Raw genomic sequence first — 7418 nt, 5'->3', positions numbered from 1 at the left:
AGCCAAACCAAGGCAATATATATACACAGCCCAGGTGTGAATGCAAATAGTGGAATACAAGCTATGCGGCTCAGTTCCAGTAGATACAGAGAATATTTTGACACTCTTAACGCGTCCTACAAAATTCTTACGAGACAGCACCGTCCGTGTCCGTGAATTTGTGAACAGTATATAAATATATATATATATATATACTGCATTATATATATATATATATATACTGTATATATATACAGTATATATATATATATATATATATACTATATATACTGCATTTTACATTTTTCTTCGCTGTTGGTGGAAATACACAAAATATATAAAAAAAATCTCAACACGCATAACCTCTACAATGTTGCAATGCCTTTATGTGCAGGAAACTGATACATTAAACATCATATTGGAAATTCCCCACTTAATAATTCAGGTCACGTGATGGCAATGACTTATTGCAATTATTCTTATGAGAGGACTTACTTGAGCGCTTTAATTTTTAACACAAGCATCGTAAGGAAAAAGCAGATTATACATTTGGCCAACAAACATCTTGAAACGGTACGCAGATTGATTTTTTCCAAGAAATACAGAGTAAAGAATATTGAAGTTCAGAACTAAATAGAAAGTAAGTTTTTTTTTTGTCAGTAGAAATAAAAATTTAGCAAAATTAAAATAAAAACTAAATGGTATTCAAAATAACATGTTAATGCCTGTTTTTCTTTTCTTTGCATACAATTAAAATGAACAGATAAACAGAATATAATTTTTTTTTTAATATTATTGCTGTGATGTCCATTTAAATTATATTTGAAATTAATTTTACTGTAAGTTTTAGTCCGTTTATTTAAGTTAACATCAACGATCGTTTTTGCTCATAGCTTTCAAGAGAAAGACTTCAAAGGTGTGTATTGATTGACTATACCTCCAACGTTTCACCAAATATTTGGTACATTCAGCAAAATGATGTGTTTTATTGCGTCCTAAATTAATGGAAGTAGCGCACAATTATCAAGGGCTTTGTCTTGAAATTTTACTAAACATTTAATTTCTGTACTAATAATTGTAAAACTTTTGTCAGTTTCGTGCCCATGTAGTTATTTGTATTTGTTTGTTTTTTTGTGTGTGCAAAAAATTCATTTAATTATCTATTGGGGTTGTAGTAAACTTGTGGAATCTTATTTAAATTATTATGTTGCGACACATTACTGTACGTTGTAGTTTAAAGCCATTGGTACGTTGGATAAGATACAAATATAAGCATAGTGCATCCTCTTCTTAGCGGCCCAATTGCATATTTCAGAGATACTCAAAATGGCACAGCATGGACACGAATTTGAGGCACGAGTTGGCCAGTACTTGAGAAACAAATACGGAAGTTCACAAGTCCAGGAACAGGTAAAATTGGGTAATGGGCGAACTGCTGACTTTGTTGTGAATGGTAACCAAGTATGGGAAGCGAAGTCTTCTGCGAGGATCGATAAAGAACATGTCTTTCAGGCGGCAAGTACGGCTAGGGGATACGGAAAAGCTGTCCTAGCCATTGGAGAAGATGCAAGTGTTTCCGATACCGTCCGCCAGTATGCACAAGCTAATGATGTGAAGATCATCCCAATGACATTTAATTGATAATTACAATTAATTATGAGTTAACCATGATTATGAATTATATTTTTGAAAACTGGAAACATAAAATGACACTTATAGTAGGCCTTGCCATTGTCATTCAGTTTTAATACCGTTTATAGTGCATGGAGAACACGGAATGTTTATCATTATCAATATCTTTATGTTTCATATCATTATTAATACATCCTTATAATTATCATCATTGTTATTGTTTACTAGATAAATGAGATCAGATATAAATCATGAAGTCTAATCCTGACCACGTTATCGATAAAGGCCTCTATACCGGTAATTCAGCGAAATGAGCTTTATATTATTGAACATTACGAAAACCACCATTTAAATAGTTTTTCACAAATTGAAACTTGAAAATTTAATAGAAATATTGAGGAAATGCCTTGTCTACGGCGATGGTTGAATAAAGCTTAGTTACAACAGAAATCTTCTTGCCCGACGTCATGTATCGGTTCATAGGTTGATATTATATAAAATATGTGTGTTACTGTTCTTATTTAAAGTCACTGATTTAAACACAGTGAATATCTTTACAGATGTATTGCCCTTGAAAATGACAAAAAGAATCATAAAAGTAATTTTGGAACTAACTCGCTCATTTTGCAGTAGCATACAAATTATTAACTTGAGTATAGAAAATATTTTAAGTTTAAAAATGTCTACCCTGATTTGTATACTAGATAATGATTAAAAAAATAAAAACATTTCCAGTCTATGGAAGTGTTTCTACCTTTTTTTCACTCTAACATTATGGGTAAATATTTTTTAAATACACTAATTAGACGGGTGGCCGTAAGATTGAAAGTGCTCAAAAAAAATCGTAGGCATAAGCTGGCAACAAGGTGAATCCTCACCACCAGCTCTAGGACAGGAACGTTGCCACACTGCAATTTGGATTTAAGTGCCAAATTTGACCAAAAAACAGCAAATTGTATAATACATGTTTTATTAAATATATACGAAAAATACTAAGCTAACAACCTTTTCGTATGATACTTTCTCAAAAACTAACCATATACAAAATAAAACACCTATAAAAACAATTCAGACATCGTATTTATTTATTAAAACATGTATTATTTAATTTTGCCAAAAAAGTCATTAAAAAATATGGTTTTAGGCAATGTTGTGGTCACAAAATTATTATAATGTGTCATCATACACATCATTAAATAGATAATTTTACTGGCTTTCGTATGATACCAAATATATTCAAATTGAATCTTCAAATTGAAGCTGCATTCTTTTGCATGATTTATTGGCTGGTAACATTTACAGGTAATGATTTTTTGTAGAACCGCCTGTAAATCAGTGAAAGCTATTTTTTAATTTCATCTGATTTTAATCTTTTTAAATAAGCTATTTAATTTGTTTAATTGGGTAGACAACATTTAATAAACGGTACGTCATATGATGTGTATAGAATGTCGTTGGATTTGGTCAATTTATGTTTAAGTATATCTGCTTGCTATATAAATCTGTGCCTATTACTTTTACTCATATTGAATATGAACGAAATGTTTGTGAGAAATCAACATAAAAACAATACATAGAATTGTCTCAAACATGTGTCCAAGAATTTCTATACGTTTAACATCCTTCAGAATGAGATATCGCAGTTATTATGTATGCTATGCTTTACACTACTGTACTACTCAAATAACCGACCAGATTCAAAGCTGCTTTTAATGTCGAAGACCATGCTGTACGTAAACAGTGGTATAGGGATATACAATTATAGTCCAATAACTTTCACTGTGTCGACTCATTGTCTCGACCAACTATTAAGAGATTTTGCCTACTCTACTACTGTTCGCCGTACATTTCATATTCCACAAGCAGCGAACACTACTTTGGCGACTCGCGAGGGGTGGGGGGGGGGGGGGGGTCATACATGCATATTATTCATGTTATCAGTTCTCCTAAATGACCTATTTAAAAATAGCGCCCTCTATAATGTCTATGGGAAAAAATAATGTGTACGGGACACGAATATTTTTCCGTACGAACGAAACATTTGCATGAACCTCCACTCGGGCCGTCTCGGATTGACCCGACTTGAGATGCGATACTGATTTTAAATTATTAGGGACAAGAGCAGGCAATTCGCAATGTCGTGACGCTCGACTATTACTATTATTGTTCTTTCTATATGTTTACCTACGGTAGGCCTATGTAATCTTACCGCTTTATGGGATGTACGTCTGTAAATAACCGTGAGTTTCTTGTATGTTATTAAATGTTAGTATACTACAACAACAGCTAGTACCCCTTTTTTGAGGGCGAGTTGATTGTCTTAGCGGTTAAGTCAGGGGCACCATAGCGTTCAGCTATAAGGGCACATAGAAAAAACTATTAGATTATCACTCCCGCCCGCGTCAACAATTTGAGAAATATTGATGAGAGAATAAAGTAATTTTTTTTTTTATTTTTTTTTTTTGCCGTATCATTTATTTCATGAGCATAAAAAAAACCAATGCAATTTTGTGACCGGAAATACATTTTCTTTACAAAACAATAAAAGTAAACCAGTTTTTATAAAATATTTACAATATTCTAAAACAGTCCCTCCCTCATCTATTAAAATAAAGCAATATTCTATTGTTCAATATAAGCAATATTACCATGTTCCTGTATGGGCGAACACAGGGGCCGTCCAGCTATTCATATGTGATCCAGGGGCGCCCCGAAAGAGATAAGTGGCTCTCTACAAAAGGAAACTATTGCTATTTTTGATTGGCATTTTTACTCGCATCTTGTATTTATTTTCATGAGTCGTTGTTATAATGGAAGCTTAGTCAAGGTTGTTATTTTAAATTTCAGTAGGCCTATATAAATAATAATTTGAAATTGTTATTGATTTATGGTCCTAGATAAACCGCAAACAGTAACCCATTTGGTTTATGTTTTACCATGACCACATAAAAAACATGGTATTAAGTAACTGGATACAATGTTATATCCTGGTCATGATATAATAACAATTATTTATATTTATTTATTTATTCGTACATACACCTTCGAAACGATGGCACTCAATAAGAGTTGGTGCGTTCACAAAAGCAAATCAAAACAGAATACAATAGGCCTATGAGTTAGCAGAGTTAAAATAAATAAACATCTGTATTAAGTGTGACTTAACTAGCAACAACATAAGGAACATACATGACTTAACCTAACAAAATAGGTTTTGTATTCCTAAATATAAAAAATAAAAAACACAGTCTCCTGACGAAGTCCACTATGTGGAAATAAGCTAGAGAATAAATTATATATTGTTAGTCTCAAAAGTGCTGCTGTCATTTCTTTTATATGTTATATCAATTATTTCTTTCGACACTGTACTAAACGTTACAGTTAAAAATCCCTGGTACGTTGGATAAGATACAAAAATAATAATAGTGCACCCTCTTCTTAGCGGCCAATTGTTTATTACAGAGACACTTAAAATGGCATACCATGGATACTTAATTCGAGGGACAAGTTGGCAAGTATTATTTTGAGAGATAGATACGGAAGTTCACAAGTCCAGTAACAAATACGATTAATTAATCGGAAAACTGCTGACTTTGTTGTGAATGGTAACCAAGCATGGGAAGCGAAGTCTTCGGCGAGGATCGATAGCGAATATGTCGCTCAGGCGGCAAGTACGGCTAGGGGCTACGGACACCGTCCAACAGCATGCACGCATACGTATTATCATCATCATCATCATCATCATTACAACCACCATCATCATCATCCTCATCATCATCATCATCATATTATTATTATTTTTATTATTATATTATTATTATTATTATTATTTTTATTATTATTATTATATTATTATTATTATTATTATTATTATTATTATTATTATTATTATTATTATTATTATTATTATTATTATTATTCCGATTTTTTTCGCAGTTGTTTTCAACTGTACTGAGTATTCGGTACATTTCCACGTCAGGTATAGGCCAAAAATTACACCTATACATAATTCTCCTGACGCAAATCCAGTTATTGTCTATTATTCCATCACGACAATAATAAACACTATTATTATTATTATTATTATTATTATTATTATTATTATTATTATTATTATTATTATTATTATTATTATTATTATTATTATTATTATTATTATTATTATTTTTATTATTATCATTATTATTATTATTACTACAGTATTATTATTATAATTAAGCCTGATAAACCAAAAATGCATTGGAGTGGCCACCAATTACATTCAAACCAAGTATTTTCACATTTTGCTGTAAAATACAAATTATTAAATTGAGTATAGATAATATTGGATTTTAAAATGTGTAACCTGATTTTTATACTTATAATGGTAAAAATAATAAAGTAAGAGTGTTTCTATCGATTTGCGCTGTCAAAATAATGGGTAAACATTTTTCAAATACACAAATTTCAATGATCAAGTTGATCATTTACATCAAAATGAGCAAGTTAATTTCAAATATGATTTTTTTTTTTTATTTTTATGTGACTATACGTCTTTAAACTTCTGGGATTATAAAGCAAGCATTTTAACCGGCAAGTCACTACAGCTCCATACTACTCCATTTTAAAAAAGATACTGACTACCTTTTTTTTAATTCTGGCCTCGGGCCCACGTTACATTACATGACTGCTTGCTTGCCAATACTGTGTAATTTCACGGAAATACATGGTTCCTGCTGCTATGAAACATCTATTGCTAAAAAAAAAATTGTTTCAAAGATTTGACTGACTATTGCTAGACAATAGGACAGATTTCAATGTAGAAGTACATACCGTAAAGTTTTTCGGTAGTTTTTAGTGTAAGCAAAAAAAAAAAAAGCCTACGTAATCCTATATATATGAGCTGAATGCATTAATTATGACTGCAGGTACATTAGGGTTATGATATGAAATGAAAAATTGTAACAATAAGCATTATTATAATCACAGATAAAATATTGAATATAATGGCGTATTTTGATGTTTCTTACACTTTCTGCTCCTGGCCTAGTCTTGTAAAAAATGAATAACATCGCAGGGCCCTTAAGGTCCTGAGCCCCTGGAATAAGTCAATGGGAGCTCACAGCCGTGCACAGGAATGCAAGGTGCGGCCTTAGAATTTGCATTTTACTAGCTTCAGTGCCCCCACCCAATGACGTACGGATGGATAATGGAGCCAGTGCAAGGCACTCGAACCCAGGGCTATTAGGGCCCCATTCATAAATAGGCCTAAAAAATAATAGGATAAATAAAAATAATTTACAACCTGGGCCTAATGTCTTTCAAGAAATAAATGATCAACTGGCCCTCAATCATATTTAGGCGTATAGAGGAGTAATTATTGATTACTTTTTAAAAATTTCAATTGTGTAATTTTACGTCCCAACAACTTTCTTGATTAGTTTACAACTAGCTGCATAGGCCCCTCTTGAACTATTTACGGAGACTCCGATTATCATTAGTATTTATTACTAGCCTGGGCCATTAGAGGTAAAAAGACACAAAGCACTAAAAAGTTTAGGTAATTAATCTTCAACTTGGGCCCGTTCTCACCTGTCTACGCCACTGCCTCACCTCCTCTCTTAAATACACCTGTCAAAGATTAAAAAGTTTACACACTCACTAACTATCAAACAAGATTGGATTATTTTTTAACATTGACTGCAAGGTTGTGTTTCTGAATAAGATTATGGCATGTTGCTAGAATTCTAGCATTATATTTTAGCGTGTCATTTGAAATGTAGTATTCTAGTATTCTGTTCATCTTCATACATAGGCCTATATATATA

The 7418-nt window shown here is 32.0% G+C and overlaps 1 long non-coding RNA gene across 1 annotated transcript; it reads left to right on the top strand.

Moving 5' to 3' along the window:
• The first annotated feature begins 483 nt into the window (after positions 1-483).
• Positions 484-2061, top strand: LOC117101927. The gene is made up of 2 exons (XR_004444340.1): positions 484-619; positions 1295-2061. It is a non-coding gene; the product is annotated as an uncharacterized LOC117101927 (long non-coding RNA).
• The last annotated feature ends 5357 nt before the right edge of the window (positions 2062-7418 follow it).

This window comes from Anneissia japonica, unplaced genomic scaffold, assembly GCF_011630105.1.
Source record: "Anneissia japonica isolate Jap-2015-1 unplaced genomic scaffold, ASM1163010v1 scaffold4988_len2956909_cov206, whole genome shotgun sequence".
Classification (NCBI taxonomy): Eukaryota; Metazoa; Echinodermata; class Crinoidea; order Comatulida; family Comatulidae; genus Anneissia; species Anneissia japonica.
Note: the sequence above shows the minus strand (reverse complement) of the source record. Positions and strands in the feature narration are given on the sequence as shown.